At 39.5% G+C, this 19,216-nt stretch overlaps 1 protein-coding gene across 1 annotated transcript in view; it reads right to left on the bottom strand.

The window, feature by feature from the left end:
• The window catches only part of LOC106081645 (G protein-activated inward rectifier potassium channel 3), a 294,704-nt gene extending 276,694 nt beyond the window's left edge, over nt 1-18,010 (bottom strand). Inside the window, exon 1 of the mRNA XM_059362670.1 lies at nt 17,996-18,010. The gene's annotated coding sequence lies outside the window, so the exon portion shown is untranslated. The remainder of the gene's footprint in view (nt 1-17,995) is intronic.
• Between the last annotated feature and the right edge of the window lie 1,206 nt (nt 18,011-19,216).

Genomic DNA, 19,216 nt, shown 5'->3' with positions numbered 1-19,216 from the left:
TAAACCGATTCTCGTTTTGACTTCTTTAATCCCTTAATTTTAAACCGTTTATCCTCAATAACAACACCATATCCCCTCCACCAACTTCCCCAAGGAAAAGGGTAATAAACCAAACCTTTCCCAAGAGAAACGATAATAAACCTAAACTTCCCCAAGGGGAAAGTAATAAACTTGGCCTTCTCCAAGGGAAAAGGTAATAAACCTACCTTTCCCCAAGTGGACTGTTATTAAACCCACCCTTCCCCAAGAGTAAGAGTATTAACTGAACCTTCTCTAAGGGAAAATGTAATAAACCTCCCTTCCCCAAGGAAAATGGTAGGAAATATACCCTTCCTTAAGGGACTGGGTAATAAAACTTCCTTTCCCTTGGGGAAGGGAAGCTTCATCAATACCCACCCTTTTCCAAGGGAGAGCTTAATAAACCTATCCTCTCACAAGGGAAAGGGTAATAAACCTATCCTTCCCCAAGTGAATGGGTAATAAATCGACCCTTCAACAAGGTTAAGGTTAATGGACCAACGCTTCCGCAAGGTAAAGGGGAAAAAACTTGCCCTTCTCCAAGGGAAAAAAGTAATAAACCTACCTTTCCCCAAGGGAAAAGTTATAAACCTACCCTTCCTCATGGGCAAAGGTACAAACCTTCCCTTCCCCAAGGGAAAGGGTAATAAACAAACCTTTTCCATAGGGAAAGGATGATAAACCTTCCCTTCCCCAAGGAAATGGGTAAAAAATCGACCCTTCCCCAAGGTTAAGGTTAATGAACCTACCCTTCCTCAAGGGAAAGGGTAATCAACCTATTCTTCCCCAAGGGAATGGCTAATAAACCCACCCTTCCCAAAGGGAAAGAATAAAAAACCTACCCTTCCCCAAGGGAAATGGTAACTAACCTTCTCTTCTCCAAGGGAAATGGTAATTAACCTTCTCTTCCCCAAGGGAAAGTGTAATAAACCTACCCTTCCCTGAGGCAAAGGATAATAAATCCACTCTTCCCCAAGGAAATGGGTAATAAACCTATCATTTCCCAAGGAAAAGGGTAATAAAATTACCCTTCCCCAAGGAAAAGGTAATAAACCCACCATTCAACAAGAAAAAGGGCAACAAACCCTTCCCCAAGGGAAAAGGTAATAAACCTACCTTTCCCCCAAGCAAAATGGTAATAAACCTACCTTTCCCCAAGCAAAAGGGTAATAAACCTACCATTCCCCAAGGAAAAGAAAAAAAACCTACCCTACTTAAGGAAAATGGTAAAAAACCTACTATTCCCCCAGGAAAAGGGTAATAAACCCACCATTCCCCCCAAAAGAAAAGGAAAAAACCTACCTAAAATGGTAAAAAAAAACCAACTATTCCACAAGGGAAAGTGTAATAAATCTACTCTTCCCCAAGGGTAAGGGTATAAACGTACCCTTCCGCAAGAGGAAGGGTAATCAACCTACCCTTTCTCAAGCGAAAGGGTAACAAACCTACCCTTTCCCAAGGAATGGGTAATAAACCTTCCCTTCCCCAAGGGAAAGGATGGTAAACCCACCCTTTCCAAAAGGAAAGGATAATAAACCTACCCTTTCCCTTGGGGAATGGGTAATAAATCGACCCTTTCCCAAAGTAATGGTAAATAAACCTAACCTTCCTCTCTGGAAATGATAATCAACTTATTCTTTCCTAAGGGAATGGGTAATAAACCCACCCTTCCCAAGGGAAAAGAATGAAAAACCTACCCTTCCCCAAGGGAATGGTAATTAACCTTCTCTTTCCCAAGGGAAAGTGTAATAAACATACCCTTTTCTTAGGCAAAGGGTAGTACATCCACCCTTCCCCAAGGAAATGGATAATAAAATTACCCTTCCCCAAGGCAAAGGTAATTAACCCGCCAGTTAACAAGGAAAAGGGCAACAAACCTAATATTCTCCAAGGAAAATGGTAAAAAACCTACCCTTCCCCAAGAGAAAAGGGTAATAAACCTACCATTCCCCAAGGAAAGGAAAAAAACATACCATTCCTCAAGGAAAGGAAAAAACCCACCATTCCCCTGGAAAATTGTAATAAACCCCCCATTTCCCAAAGGAAAAGTGTACTAAAAATACCCTTCCCCAAGAGAAAGGGTAATAAACCAACTCTTCCAAAATAATCAATCTATCCTTCCCTAAGGAATGGGCAATAAACTTATCCTTCCCCAAGGAATGGGTAACCCTTTCTTAAGGGAAAGGATAATAAACCTACCTTTCCCCAAGGAAAAGGGTAATTAAACTTCTCTTCCCCAAAGGAATGGGTAATAAATCGACCCTTGCTCAAGGTGAAGGTTAATAAACCTACCCTTCCGTAAAGGAAAGGGTAATAAACCTACCCTTCTCTAAGTGCAAGGGTAATAGACCTTCTATTCCCCAAGGTAAGTGTAATAATCCTACCCTTCCCCAAGGGAAAGGTTTATAAACCTACCCTTACCCAAGCGAAAGTGTAATAAACCTACCCTTCCCCAAGGGAAAGGTTAATAAACCTACCCTTCCGCAAAGTAAAGGGTAATAAGGTACCCTTCCCCAAGGAAATGGGTAATTAACATACCATTCCTCAAGGTAAAGGGTAATAAACCCACTATTCCCCAAGGAAATGAGCAACAAACCTACCCTTCCCCAAGGAAAATGGTAAAAAAACTACCCTTCCCCCCGAGAGAGGGTAATAAACCTACCATTCCCCAAAAAAGGGGTAAAAAACGAACCCTTTCCCAAGCAAAATGATATATTTTCCTTCTTTTCCCAAGAGAAAGGCTAATAAACCAAACCTTCTCCAAAGGAAAGGTTAAAAAACCTACCCTTCCCCAAGGGAAAAGGTACTAAACTACCCTTCCCCAAGGGAAAACACAATTAACTACCCTTCCCTACCAGAGACAGTGTAATAACCCTATCCTTACCCAAGTAAATAATACAAGTCACTGTCCCAAATTTCGGCGAAATCGGACAATAAATTGCCTTTTATGGCCCCAAAACATTAAATCGAGAGATCGGTCTATATGGCAGCAATATCTAAATCTTGTTCGATCTAGGCCAAATTGCAGAAATATGTCGAAGGACTTAACTCACTCACCAAATTTCGGTGACATCGGACAATAAATGCGCCTTTTATGGCCCCAAAACCTTAAATCGAGAGATCGGTCTATATGGCAGCTATATCCAAATCTGGACCGATCTGGGCCAAATTGAAGAAGGATGTCGAAGGGCCTAACACAACTCACTGTCCCAAATTTCAGCAAAATCGCATAATAAATGTGGCTTTTATGGGCCTAAGACCCTAAATCGGCGGATCGGTCTATATGGGGGCTATATGAAGATATAGTCCAATATAGCTCATCTTCGAATTTATGGGCAAAAAAAGAATCCGTGCAAAGTTTCAGCCCAATATCTCTATTTTTAAAGACTATAGCGTGATTTCAATAGACTGACGGACGGACAGACGGTCGGACATGGCTAGATTTTTAAGCTGATCAAGAATATATATAGTTTATAGGGTCGGAAATGGATATTTTGATGTGTTGCAAACGTAATGACAAAATGAATGTACCCCCCATCCTTGGTGGTGGGTATAAAAAGGAAATGTAAAGACGTGAGTGTGAGCGAATTGAGATGTACAGGAGTCAGAATGAAGTCGGGAAATTCTGCCAAATTAAACATCAAACCGATGGCTTTGGTACAGGCACATCCTCCTGCAGAGACAAAGAAGGAAATCTTGTAACTGACACAGATAACATGCTGAGGATATGGAAAGAACATTTTACGCAACTGCTATTGTAGTATCCGACCGTCAATGATGACGGTAGAGAAGGTTTACCTCCTAGTCAGAATGAAGTCCAGGTAGCAGTGACCCGACTAAAGAACAACAAGGCAGCAGGAGCCGACGGGTTACCCACTGAACTATTTAAGACCGGAGGCAACACGCTGATAAGGCGTATGCATCAGGTTATCTGCGCAATCGGGCTAGACAAACGCATACCCGATGATTGGAACCTCATCATATTATGTCCCGTACACAAGAAAGGAGACAAGATGGAATGTGCCAACTAAAGTGGAATAAGTCTCCTTTCCATCGCATACAAGATACTCTCGAGCGTACTGTGTGAAAGATTAAAACCTAAGGTCAATGAGATAATTGGGCCCTATCAATGCGGCTTTAGACCTGGTAAATCCACCCTGGACCAGATATACACACTACGCCAAATCCTGGAAAAGGCCCGAGAAGGACAAATCAACACCTACCATCTCTTTGTTGACTACAAAGCCGCCTTCGATACTCCTTTACGTTCAAAGGTATTTCAGGCCATATCTGAGTTTGGCATCCCTGCAAAATTAATAAGACTCTGCAGGATAACACTTGCTGATACGCGTTCCTCAGTAAAAATAGGAAAGAATCTCTCCGAACCATTTAATACCAAACGAGGTTTCAGACAAGAAGGCAGCCTATCGTGTGATCTCTTTAATCGGTCACCGGAAGTAGTAACTGCAATCTTTAAAAGAATCGAAAGAGAGTCAGTGAAAATGGGTCTGGCAGTAAATGGAGATAAGACGAAATGGATGGTTTCAACTACCAAAAAGCCTTGCACAACCGAGCAGATAAAAAAAAATGGAGAAAGTTAGGAACCACATCTTTGAGACGGTCAGTAACTTTATCTACCTCGGCACCGCCATAACCGAAACGAATGACACCAGTTTTGAGATTAAGCGAAGAATAATACTGGCAAACAGATGCTACTTTGGACTAAGTAAGCAGTTTAGAAACAAGGCCGCCACTCGACAAACGAAGATTACACAATACAAGACACTGATACTACCCGTGTTGTTATATGGTCCTGAAGCATGGGTACTTGTGAAAGCAGATGAAGCAGTGCTTGGAGTATTTGAGACAATGATTATTCGTAAAATATATGAACCAGTTTGTGTTAATGGAGAATATAGGCGACGTATGAACCACGAGCTGTATGACGACGAAAGCATAGTTACATGCATCAAAATACAACGGCTGCGTTGGCTAGGTCATGATGCCAGAATGGATGAAGAAGCTTCAGCTAAGAAGTCTTTTGAAGGCAAAGAAGCAGAAGATCGAGGAGCTTGGAACGTTATTCTACGTTCGGTTAGTGGAACAAATATTCTGTCATAGCCAATTTAAGTAAAGTTAAAGTTAAAGCAAACGGAATGACAAAATGAATATACCCCATCCTTCGGTGGTGGGTATAAAAAACTTGTAATATTTTTCGATGGAGGTCACCGTAGCCCACAGGTTAGCATGTCCGCCTATGACGCTGAAATCCTGGCGAGACCATCAGAAAATTTTTCAGTGGTGGTTTTCCCCTCCTAATGCTGGCAACATTTGTGAGGTACTATGCCGTGTAAAACTTCTCTCTAAAGAGGTGTCGCACTGCGACACGCCGTTCGGACTTAGTGGAATGTTCATGGGCAAAATTTGCAATTTGCAATATTTTTCGATCTTAAAAACTATTGGAGCTTATATGATTTTAGATTTTTATTTTGCTTCATTCGTTATGTTGCTTTCAAATCTACAACTTCCAGGACAACCCTTAAGATACTTGAATTGAAAAAAAAACAATTATAAAGAGGTATACAAATATTCCAATGTTTGCTAACTTTAATCTCAAATTGCATATAGCAATGTCAGAGCTCTTAAAATTTGATTAACGTCATTATTTTAACGAGACAACATTTTTGTTTTATTTCGTCATGACTCATTAGTTTTTTTTGATGAAGTGTTTTGTTTATATGTTCGAATGCACAATTTTTTTTTTTTTGCGCTACCCTCTCGAACTCACATTTTTGGTTGAATTATGCGACATTCAAATGGCGCGCGATGTGCAACCGGCACTTTAAACGCCCCACAAATCGCACCTACTGCTCTGTCTTCCTCTGACGTACTGGCTATCTATGAGCCAACACTTAGCCATGTATGTGGCGCCCATTATAATGTCTAAACATTTCAAATCGACACATAGCACATGCGCTTAATTTTCGTGGACAATGCCAATATTCAGGGTTGGCACTGCTGTTGGGGGAAAAATTTAATTTAACTTTAAATTATCAAAAACGACAACATGTTTACAAAAGCTATTGCTACAACAACAGCAACAACATCAAGAACGAACATATTTATTTTATTGATTTAAATGCATGCAGGTTATTAGGCCTACTTAATGCTAAGACAAGTTTCTAATAAATTTACAAATTTGTATGTATTTCTATTCAGCTAGAAGCCCCTGTAGTACATAGATTAATATTTTCATCTAGCATGGAGATCACCGAAGTTTACATCACGTTTGGCTTCTCCCAAACCTGACTGTCATTACTCTCGCTAGTTTGGTGGCTTTGTTAAAAAATATACATCTGAGAAATAGGACAATGAAACCAAAACAGAATCCATTGATTATTGATGGTGATCTTAAGATGTGAAGAGATGAACTTCACCTTTCACCCTTTACTTACATAAATCGGCTATGGCAGAACATTATATCAAATAGCCGAACTCAGAATAGATTTTAAGACACCTGGATCTTTTGGGCTCCTTCTCCCATTTCTGACACCCAGTTTGCTAAGGGTCATAACTTTTGATTTACTGAACAGAGGTTGAAGAAGTTGAAAGTGGTAAGCTTTGGCACCCTGTATGTCACTCTGTATTAAAGATATATACTAACAAGGCCATTTTGCTGAAAGCACTATGTCCTGCTGTACAAATGACTAAAACATTTTGTACGGTTTAGATTAACGTTGGGGACTTATTTTCAATTTTTTCGCAGTTTAGACCGCTAATAATTTAGGGAGTGTGTTAAGCATATCATCTAAGAAATGGGACATTGAAACCAAAACAAAGCCACCGTAGCGCAGAGGTTAGCATATCCGCCTATGACGCTGAACACCTGGGTTCGAACCCTGGCGAGACCATCAGAAAACTTTTTCAAAGTTGGTTTTCCCCTCCCACTGATGGCAACATTTGTGAGGTACTACGCCATGTAAAACTTCTCTCCAAAGAGGTGTCGCATGTCCCCCTATCATTGACCTTAAAACTTGAATCGGACTGTGAGAAGTTTACCCCTCTTCCTTAGTGGAATGATCATGGGCAAAATTTACATTTATGCAAACCAAAACAAAAACCATGGGTGAATGGTGCGAATATTGATCTTATGACGTGGAGAGATGTTCTTCACTTTTACAGTTGAACCTCGATGATCCAAAATGCTCGGCACCGGAGGCATTACGACTAATCGATTTTCGGGTATAATGGAGCAATATTTTTTACAGTTTTTACACATATTTATAATAACACTAGCCGGAGCGGGCCCGCTCCGCTAAAATCTATTTAGGATGGGAACATTTCACCCTGAATGCGGATATCGAATTCATGCCATTATAGCCGCGTTGGAATCCAGGCGAGAACATCGGACAAAGCTGTGTTTATCCACTCTTAATGTTGGCGACATTTGCGAGGTACAATGCCATGCATGGCCATCAAAAAATTTTCCCCAAAGAGGTGTCGCACTGCGAGACACCGTTCGGACTCGGCTATAAAAAAAATCCCTTATCATTGAGTTTAAACTTGCATCGGAAAAAACTCATTGATATGTGAGAATTTGCCCCTTCTCGATGCCTGGAGGTAATGTTCTTCCTTAGGGCAATGTTCTCATTAGGGGAGGGATGGCACCTCAGACATTTCGTCACAAATATGGATCTCAAATTCATGCTGCACTTCCAAATCCAAATTTGAGCCCCATATTGCAATGACCGGTAAATATGAACCGTTTGGAGGGTGTATTGGGGCTGGGGCGGTCACCGGCACTTAGAACTGAAATTAGATATCAAATTCGTTCTTTATTCCCAAAGGAAATGAAGTTCAGTTTGGGGGGTTGCTTAGGGGGTACCCCAAAACACTTAGCTCCAAAATTGGATATCAAATTCGTTTTCTACTCTCAAAAACCTTTCATTTGAGTCCCACATTGCCATAATGGGTCAAATAAACCATTTGACGTATCTTTAGGAGAAAAAGCGCCACCTAAACTTGAACTCAATTTTTAATGTCATATTCGTAATCTACTTCATTTGAACCCATATAGCCATGGTCGACTAATATGCCCATTTGGGGGGGACGATCTCCCATTACTTAGGCCTAATGTTTAATGCCATATTTGTAAACTACTGCCTAATACTTTTAATTTGAGTCCCATATTGACATGAATATATCTGTTAATAGAAGTTTTGGAGTTGGGGGCCCACTGGGTTCTTGAACCCAAATTTTAATACCATATTCGTTTTCTGGTCTCCAATGCCTTTCTTTTAATACCATTATTGTGCCCATCGGACCACTTTCGAATATGGGTGGCGTTTTTGGGATAAGGGGGAGGATCCGCCTCCACCCGATATCTAACAAGTAAAAGCGTGCTAAGTTCGGCCGGGCCGAATCTTATATACCCTCCACCATGGATCGCATTTGTCGAGTTCTTTTCCCGGCATCTCTTCTTAGGCAAAACAGGATATAAGAAAATAATTGCTCTTCTATTAGAGCGATATAAAGATATGGTCCGGTTTGGACCACAATTAAATTATATGTTAGAGACCTGTGTAAAATGTCAGCCAATTAGATTAAAAATTGCGCCCTTTGGGGGCTCAAGAAGTAAAATAGAGAGATCGATATATATGGAAGCTGTATCGGGCTATGGACCGATTCAGACCATAATAAATACGTATGTTGATGGTCATGAGAGAATACGTCGTACAAAATTTCAGGCAAATCGGATAATAATTGCGACCTCTAGAGGCTCAAGAAATCAAGATCCCAGATCGATTTATATGACAGCTATATCAGGTTATGAACCGATTTGAACCATACTTGGCACAGTTTTGGATATCATAACAAAACACGTCGTGCCAAAATTCATTCAAATCGGAAAATAATTGCGCCCTCTAGAAGCTCAAGAAATCAAGACCCAAGATCGGTTTATATGACAGCTATATCAGGTTATGGACCGATGTGAACCATACTTGACACAGTTGTTGGATATCATGACAAAACACGTCGTGCGAAATTTCATTCCAATCGAATAGGAATTGCGCACTCTAGAGGCTCAAGAAGTCAAGACCCACATCGGTTTATATGGCAGCTATATCAGGTTATGGACCGATTTAAACCCTACTTGGCACATTTATTGGATATCATAACAAAACACGTCGTGCAAAATTTCATTCCAATCGGAAAAGAATTGCGCACTCTAGAGGATCAAGAAGTCAAGACCCAAGATCGGTTTATATGGCAGCTATATCAGGTTATTGACCGATTTGAACCATACTTGGCACAGTTGTTGGATATTACAACAAAACACGTCATGCAAAATTTCATGCCAATCAGATAAGAATTGCGCACTCTAGAGGCTCAAGAAGTCAAGACCCAAGATCGGTTTATATGGCAGCTATATCAAAACATGGACCGATATGGCCCATTTACAATACCAACCGACCTACACTAATAAGAAGTATTTGTGCAAAATTTCAAGCGGCTAGCTTTACTCCTTCGGACGGGATGGGGTACCTAGGCGGGCTGCCCCACCCAAAAACCTATCAAACATAAATTTAGACCAATCACGACAATATGGAACTCAAATGAAAGGTATTTAGGATAAGAAAACGTATCTGATATCCAATTGTCGGACCAAGTGCTAGGGTGACCACCCCAAGCCGCAAAACACCCCTAAATCGAACATATTTACCGACCATGGCAATATGGGACTCAAATGAAAGGTATTTGCAAGTAGAATACGAATCTGATATCCAAATTTGGGACCACGTTTCCGAGGGACCACCCCTTCCCCATAACACCCCCCAAATAGGACTTATATACTTACCATGGGAATAGGGGACTTAAATAAAAGGTATTTGAATGTAGGATGCGAATCTGATATCCAAATATGGGACCAAGTGTTTAGGGGGCCGCCACTCCCCAAAAACATCCCCCAAAGGGGACAATTTACGACCATAACAATATGGGGCTCAAATGAAAGGTCTTTGGGAGTAAAGCACGAATTTGATATCAATATTCGGGAAAAGTGTCTATGGGGCCACGCCACCCCCACAACACCACCCAAATAGTAAGTATTTTCTGATTATTGCAATATAAGGCTCAAATAAGAGGGTTTTTAAAGTGGAACACGAATCCGATATATATTTTCAAGGCCAACTCACAGAGTGGCCGCCCATACCACAAAACACCCCACAAGCCGGTCATGTTTGCCGAGTATGGAAATATGGGGCTCAAACTAAAGGTATGTGTGAGTAGACCACGTATCTGATATCAACATTAGGGACCAACTGTCTAGCGGACGTCCCACCACCAATACCCCAAACCGGACATATTTGCTGACTTTTGCAATAAGGAGTTTAAATGAGATTAGATATCGAATTTCGAGGGCAATGACAATATGGGGTTCAAATAAATGATATATAGATGTATGAGAATAGAGCAATCCCCAAAACACCCCTAAATCGGGTATATTTACCGACCATGTCAATGTGGAGCTTAAATGAAAGGAATTGGGGGGTAAAGCAAGAATTGGTACCCATTTTCGGGACCAATTTTCTGGGGGTCTACCCCTTTCCTAAAATACCCCACAAACAGCAATTTTTTACTGACCATCGCAATATGGTGTTCAAATAAAGGTATTTGGGAGTAGAATACGAATTTGATATCCAAATGTAGGACCATGTATTTAAGGCATCACCCCTTTCCCAAAACACCCCCAAAGAAAAACAAAATTTCGACCATGCCAATATGTGGCTCAAATGAAAGGTATTTGAGATTAGAAAACGAATTTGATAACCTATTTTGGGGCCACGCCTCATCCTGTAAACCTCTCTTAAGACAATGGCAATATGGGGTTTAAATAAATGGTACATTACATCCAAACTTAAATTCGTAGACCAATAAAGATCATGTGGGATTCAGATAAAGGCACTTATATTGTTAAACTGTTAGGCAAGTTTGCATAGTATTTCACTAAAAGATCTTTAATTGTAAATAATATTCCAAGGAAGCTTTTGTTCCATATAAAGTAAAAGAAGGCGCAGCGAAGCGGGCCCGGGTCAGCTAGTTTTATATATAAGATAGCTGACATAAACATATACCGATCTCCCCATTTAATTTTTTGGGCCCATAAATTGTACATTCTTTAACCGATGATTTCGCTATAATTTAGTACAATGATTTGTATTAGACCCTTACATATCCTTGCCGAATATGGTGGACTTCGGCCTATATTTAGAAATAGCTACCATATAGACCAATATTCGGATTTACCGTCTTGACCCCTCAACATCCTTGCCGAGTTTGGTTCAAAAAGGTCCATATTTCGATAAATCATGAACTTTTTACAGTATTAAAATAAGAGGTGTTTAAAATTTATATATCGAGGTGGTGGGTAACCATAGTTCGGCCCGGCCGAACTTTATGCCTTTTTACTTCTTGTACTACTAATTGATATGCAAACTTTAATGAAGAACTGTATAGCCTATATGCTTAAAACAAATAACTATGAATCACGAGATTCCCTTTACACCATCATCCAGTCATGTATTTTTGTAACATTCTTCTCTCTTGCTCTGTCATTTGTTCCAAAAAATGGCAAATACAAATGTATGCATGTGCATCTTGCTGGTGTCTCTTTAGTAGGATACTGGGTACTACAGATTGGCATCATCCTTGAAGAAGAGAATATCCTCACGTTTTCATGCGGCCACTTGCGCTACAGCACGCGTAGAAAAAAATGCAAGAAATGTGAGCGAATTGTGTCAATGTTTTTGACATGGGATGCCTCAGACATCTTGACATACTCTAACATTAGTTCTAACATTTTGCAATGGGAGCTTATCTAAAGTTCAAAAATAATGTTTTTTCAAAATAGTTTTCGCTGAAAACAAATGTCCAACCAATGGAAAATCACCATAACCCTTCTGCCTGTTATGCCAATCTGGACACTGGCACTCATAACAATGCCTTTGTTGTTTGTTTACATACAAGTCCCTAAATATTATCATCGTTGCCACGATAGGCTAGCATTTCCTTTTTCTATTTACACCAAAAAAAACGTTGTGGTTTTAGTTTTCACTTCCCACCTTAAGTTTCCCGTTTCAACAGCGCAATGACGTAATCCTTTATAGAAATGGCACGAATCTATTTGTCTTGCACTCCAACATTGAACGCAAGAGTGGGAGTTGGCGAGACGCTATGGTGTACATAAAACGTGTCGTCAATGCCGTTTAAGATTATTTAAATTAACCTCTACACATAAAACACATCTTAAAGATTACTTTATGAGCGTATTTATAAAAGCAAATTTTTAAAGTTTACATTTCCTTCAGAGCTATTAACTTTTATAGCAAAGAAATAAAACATCTTGGACATCCATCAACAATTTTTATGAAAGTAAGCTTAGTTTACATATGGAATATTTAGACAATTGGCTATTTCTATGTACGAGTATAAACATTTTTAGGGAACAAAAAGTCATGAGTCTAATCTAATACAAGGATTCGAAGTGAGTTTTTAAGGGGGCTTTACCATATTATGCTCTCATGGAGTTTATGTGGTACAATGGTTTAGGTTGGGTAGCCCACCAAGAAGGGGATTTTACTCGGATGCCAATTTTGTCCATTGTGTTACCCTACATTTTAAAGAAATGTATGTGAGAACATAACAACTAAAAGCATTCTAAGTTCGGAAGGGTCAATATTATATATATCCTCAACCATGGATCGCATTTGTCAAATTCTTTCAACGGTATCTCTTTGTAGGCAAAGAAGAATAGTGCTTCTATTGAAGCTATATCAGATTTTGGACCTATTCTGACCATACTTGCTTTGGATGTTGGTCCCAAAGTAGAAGTCATTGTGCAAAATTTCAGCCAAATCGGATAAAAATTGCTCCCTATAGGAGCTAAAGAAGTAAAATTGCCCTTATGGCCTGTTTACTGTCCACACAGATGTTCATACTCGACGTCCTCGCGTTAACGCCACACCACTTCATTGCGTAATCGCCCGCATATCCGCCTACAAGACTGTATTATGGTCAGGTAGTCGAAAACCGATCTCAGTCCTTGGGTTCTCAATGTAGACCCCCAAGCCCATTCTGTCCTCTAGGTTTTATCCATCTGTGTAACATGACCTTCCAGATGGCAAAACTAGGGTTCCATCAATCCATAACTGTGCCAAGTGTCGTCTCAGGTATCCGATCGGAAACCTCTTCCCGGTTTCCTATTGTCGCCTCGATTATACCGCGATGGCATGAGCTGCTCCCATCCTCAATCCATTCTCCCATCGCTTTTAGTTTCATAGCCGTAGTGGCTGCCCCGCACTTAATCTGTATGTCTATGGGTTTTATATCTAAAATAGTATCCAGTGTCCAAATGGGCGTGGCCCTCATCTCTCCGCCTATGCCAAGACATCATGTTCTCTGAATGTTGTATTATCCTTACGTTGCACTATTTCTCTATCGCAGTCCACCAAACTACGGCGGCGTAAATAAGTATTGGTCTTGTCATGCTCCTGTAGAGCCAGTGGGCTATCCTCGAATTCAGGCCCCATTTCGAGTCTACGGCCCGTCTACATAGTGTCCAAAATCTGTGAGCCTTCTCAGTATTCTCCTGAATGTGACACTTCCATTTCAGTTCCCTGTCCAAGATCAGATATCGAACGTTCTGATTCGGTCTAGCCATGTCCTTCCGTCCGTCTGTCGAAATTACGATAGCGGTCGAACGCGTAAAGGTAGCCGCTTGAAATTTCGCACAGATACTTAAAACTAATGTAGGTCGTTGGTCGTCGTTAAACCGATCTCCGAATTTGACTTCTTGAGCCCTCACAAGCCGCAATTTTTGTCCGATTAGGCTGAAATTTTGCATGTGATGTTCCGTTATGATTCCAATAACTGTGGCAAGTACGGTCCGAATCGATCTATAACCTGATATGGTTTCCATAAGAACCGATCTCCCGATTTGACTTATTGAGTACTTACAAGCCTCAATTTTTGTCCGATTTAGCTGACATTTTACATGCGGTGTTCTGTTACGACTTCCAATAACTATGCCAAATACAGTTCAAATTAGTCTTTAACCTGATATTGCTCCCATGTAAATCGGTCTCTCCATCATCCTTGTTCGCTTCCTACAAGCTTTAATTTTTGCTGGTTTGACAGAAGTTTGGTTTGATAGAAGTTTGGAAAATATATATTCTTAATCAGCGTCCTAGATTTTCTAAGACGATCGAGCCATGTCCTTTCGTCTGTCCGTCTGTCTATTGAAATCACGCTACAGTCTTTAATAATGGAGATATTGAGCTGAAACTTTGCATAGACTCTTTTTTTGTCTATAAGCAGGTAAAGTTCGAAGATGAGCTATATCGGACTATATCTTGATATAGGCCGATCCGCCGATTTAGGGTCTTAGGCCCATAAATGCCATTTTTATAATCCAATTTTGCTGAAATTTGGGACAGTGAATTGAGTTAGGCCCTTTGACATCCCGGACCAGATCGGTCCAAATTTGGATATAACTGTCTTATAGACCGATTTACCGATTTTGGGTCTTAGGCCCATAAAAGCCACATTTATTATCCGATCTTGCTGAAATTTGGGACAGTGAGTTGTGTTAGGCCCTTCGACATACTTTTTCATTTTGGCCCAGATCGGTCCAAATTTGGATATAGCTGTCATATAGACCGATCCACCGATTTAGGGTCTCAGGCCCATAAAAGCCACATTTATTTTCCGAATTTGCTGAAATTTGAGACAGTGAGTTGTGTTAGACCCTTGTTATTAATTATCATTAACTTTTAAATATAAACGTTTTGTTTTGATAATGAAATTATAAAAGGTTTCATTATGCGAAGTGGCGAGTCAGCAGGTTGGTAGGGTAAAGCGTCCCTATAAACAACCTTACATCTAATGTTGCGCACTATCTAATAACGCCATGTATCCGGGTTCACAAATTCCCTTACACTCACAGATACACATTACATATGACACAAGAGCTATTTTACACTTTACTTTTATGCGGACGCATCCGAATTAGTCTCCAAAGAAAAAGAACTGCCCCAAGACCGAGCACGGCCGGTGGCAGAAGGTAGCCAGCTCCGAAGGGGATTGAACCAGAAAGTTGGATCGTCACACACTTCAGGAAAAGTTTTCAGCGGTGGTTATCCCCATCTAGTGCTGGCGACATTTGTGAGGTACTGTACTGTGGTATGGCAGCCATATAAAAACTACTCCACAAAGAGGTGTCGCACTGCGGAACGCCGTTCGGACTCTGCTATAAGAAGGAGGCCACTTATCATTGATCTTAAACTTGAATCGGGCAGCACTCTTTGATATGTGAGAGGTTTTTACCTGTTCCTTAACGAAATGTTCATGAGCAAATTCGCATTTGGTAGTATCCGATAATGGCGGCGACGAGGATATTGGAGAACCAATCCCTGATAATGGTAAATAGTATATAACGCCTAGTCAGTAGGTAGCAGTGACCCGACTAAAGTACAATAAGGCAGCAGGATCCGATGGGTTGCTAGCTGAACTAAAGGGTGATTTTTATCGCTATTATCTTTTTGGCAAAACTGGTATAAACAGCTCACGGACGTTTCGCGTTTTGTTTCACGTCTATAATTTAACCATGAATAGTCTTACAAACGAACAAAGCTTGCAAATTATTGAATTTGTATACCCTACACCACCACTGTGGTACAAGTACAGGTCGCATTTGTTGTCCGATTTTCACAAAATTTTGCATGGGTGTCTTTTTTGGTCGAAGGACGAACGCTATTGACTTTGAAAAGTCAGTCCAGATTTAGATATAGCTCCCATATATATTGAGTTGCCCAAAAAGTAATTGCGGATTTTTCAAAAGAAAGTAAATGCATTTTTAATAAAACTTAGAATGAACTTTAATCAAATATACTTTTTTACACTTTTTTCTAAAGCAAGCTAAAAGTAACAGCTGATAACTGAGAGAAGAAAGAATGCAATTACAGAGTCACAAGCTGTGAAAAAATTTGACAACGCCGACTATATGAAAAATCCGCAATTGCTTTATGGGCAACCCAATACCTTTCATCCGATGTGCACTTTTAAAGCTGTAGACCCAAAATGTTTGCAAAATTTTATTGAAATCGGTCCAGATTTAAATATAGCTCCATATTTATTTTTCATCCGACTTTTAAGGCTGTTGAAGGCATGGACCGTTTTATTTAATGTCTTCATATGTGTGCAAAGTTCCATAAAAATCGGTTCAGATTTAGATATAGCTCTCATATACATTTTTCATCCGATATGGCCTTTTAAGGCTGTAGAAGCCACAATTTTGGTCCGATCTTTACAAAATTTGCCATGGACCGTTTTATTCAACGTCTTCATATGTGTGCAAAGTTTCATTAAAATCGGTCCAAATTTAGATATATCTTCCCTTTATATTTATCATCCGATATGACCTTTTAAGGCTTTAGAAGCCACAATTTTGGTCCGATCTCTACAAAATTTTTCATGAGATGGTTTCATTGCCATCCCAATACGTGTGCAAAATTTCATCAAAATCGATTTAGATAAAACTCCCATATATATCTTTTATGCGTTTCGACCTTTAAGGCTGTAGAAGCCACAATTTTCGTACCATCTTAAGAAAATCGTATAAGGTTCTATTCTTTATTTCAATAGGTATGCAAAATTAAAGTCTGACTAAATTTGGCTGTGCTATCTATTAGAAGTATTAGGCATACTCGGTGGTGTAGGGTATTATAAAGTCGGCTCCGCCCGACTTGTGCCTTTTCTTACTGGTTTTATCAAAATGCGTGCTCCTTAAAGAAAGTTCATCGCGCGCTTTTTTCATTGAGCGACGAAGCTCATTTTTGGCTCATTAGGTACGTAAATAAGCTGAATTGTCGATTTTGGAGTGAAGATCAGCCAAAAGCATTGCAAGAGTTACCAATGCATCCAGAAAATGTCACAGTTTGGTGCGGTTTATGGGCTGGTGGCATCATTGGACCGTACTTCTTAAAAGATGTTGCGAATTGTAACGTAACTGTAAATGGTGAGCGCTATCGTGAGATGATATCCAACTTTTTTTGCCCAAAATGCAAGACCTTGACTAGCATGACATGTGGTTTCAACAAGACGGTGCCAGATGCCACACAGCACGCGTAACCATGGACTTTTTGAAAGCCGAGTTAGATCGTGCGATTGAACGCCTTTCGACTATTTCTTGTGGAGCTATACAGACAAGACCTCTTCAATTAACGCATTGGAAGATAATATTGAAGCATTTATTCGTGAGATACCAGTCGAAATGTTGGAAAGAGTATGCCAAAATTGAATTAAGCGGTTGGACCATTTGCATGAAATACTCTTCAAACATTAAAGTATATGGACCGTACTATTGATTTAATTAAAGATTTCATGCATTTTTCTGAATTTTATGTGTTTTTTTAACTTTCCTATAGTTCTTAAGAAATCACCCTTTACAACCCGAAGTTGCATATGTTCAGCAGTTAAGTCAATTTCTCTTCAACGCTTTAATAGACAATAAGGAAATTTTCGGGGTGGTTTTTGGCATTTAACAAAGTGTCTGTTGTTGGAGCAACATAAACTAAACCAAACTATTCTCCGGGGTAGTTTTGACCCCCTTCTCCTTTCTACACTAAACCAAACTTTTGTATGTTGCCATGGCCCCCCTTTTCATAAAGCGACCATTGGGATTGGAGGATTACCATGAAATAGATGATGACTGCAAATTGTCTTGTTGTACGGGGAACAAAGTCAGTCATTAATCATCTTTCAAATTCCCAGATTTTCTAAGCAAACAAAAATTTTTTGTACACTTTTCACTAAAGTAAACCTGCGGAGGATGACCTTTAAGACTTCATGCATAAATGGAAAACAAAGATTTTCTCGTAAATCAAACATATCCAAAAATATGGATTTTAATCACACTTACCTCTGACATAAATGTATATTCCCACTTGAGTCTTCATAAAAATCGGCAATTTATTACCATTTTTGTTGCTGTTAATGTTTTTATTGTATATACATATTGTAGTGAAATGAATATCCATTTATTTGTTTTAGACAAATTGATATAAGCACATTGTCAATATAGCGCCCAGAACACAGTAGCCATAAAATTTCTAGATTTCATGGCCATTTTTATTTTTAATTATTTATTTTGCATTTGTTTAAATATGATTTTTAGTGGTTTTTAAGTATTTCGTTAAACACGTTATTGATCATTAATCTTTTTTGGGGCGGCCCAAGAAGTGAGCGAGGGAGGTTATATTTAACTAAGCTGATGTCGTTGTTAATTATTTGTTTTCCTTGTAGTTGTTGTTGTTGTAGTTGTTTCAATATAAACAAATTAGAAATCGAAATAAAAATCTTAACACCCAAATCATTCAACATTGGAATACTCGTACATTTATTTGCTTCTATCCGCTCACATGGGCATAACTCTAGCGAGTCGCACAATTTAAACCTTAATTATGGATAATATTTCTAAATTTGTTTTTAATCACAAAATATGTTGCGTTAGGATACTACATCCGTCTTATCATATGCCATCTTTTACATTTGTATGCACATCTTCTTTCTTTGATTTTTCGCAATATATCCATTCAATATTTTATTGGAATTTTCCCTTTTTGACATACAACACTTGTGATTTTCTTCACATTCCGTTAAAATTTTATTCACAAAGGCTATCAGCACTACCACTCTACTAAAATTGTTTGAAGCAACAGCTGTTGGCATTGCCTCAAACAGCCAACTTGAAATTTTCCGGAAAATTTGTTGACTGTTGCAGTTGTTTTGTTTTCATCCCCCAATGGCAATTGCTACATGTTGGATGTATTGCAAAATGCCGGTTTACAACTTGTTAGTTGTTTAAAGACTTCGTTTTGAATCGGCAACATAACCAAATGTTCGACAACATGTTGCTCATGTGTGAAAGGTTGCGATACATTTCACCCATCAAACAATTTCGTTACATATAAACTTTGTGAGAAACCCAACACAAGCAAGACCATAAAACTGCCGTCCAAAAACTTGGTTAACCCGAAGACCTTCGGGTCAACGCAATCCGAATTAAGGGCGTGGGTGACGAATGCGCATGTAACACTGTGGAACAGCGAAACGGTTGGTAGGACGGCGAAAATCGTCGTGA

This window comes from Stomoxys calcitrans, chromosome 2 (assembly GCF_963082655.1).
Source record: "Stomoxys calcitrans chromosome 2, idStoCalc2.1, whole genome shotgun sequence".
Lineage (NCBI taxonomy): Eukaryota > Metazoa > Arthropoda > Insecta > Diptera > Muscidae > Stomoxys > Stomoxys calcitrans.
Note: the sequence above shows the minus strand (reverse complement) of the source record. Positions and strands in the feature narration are given on the sequence as shown.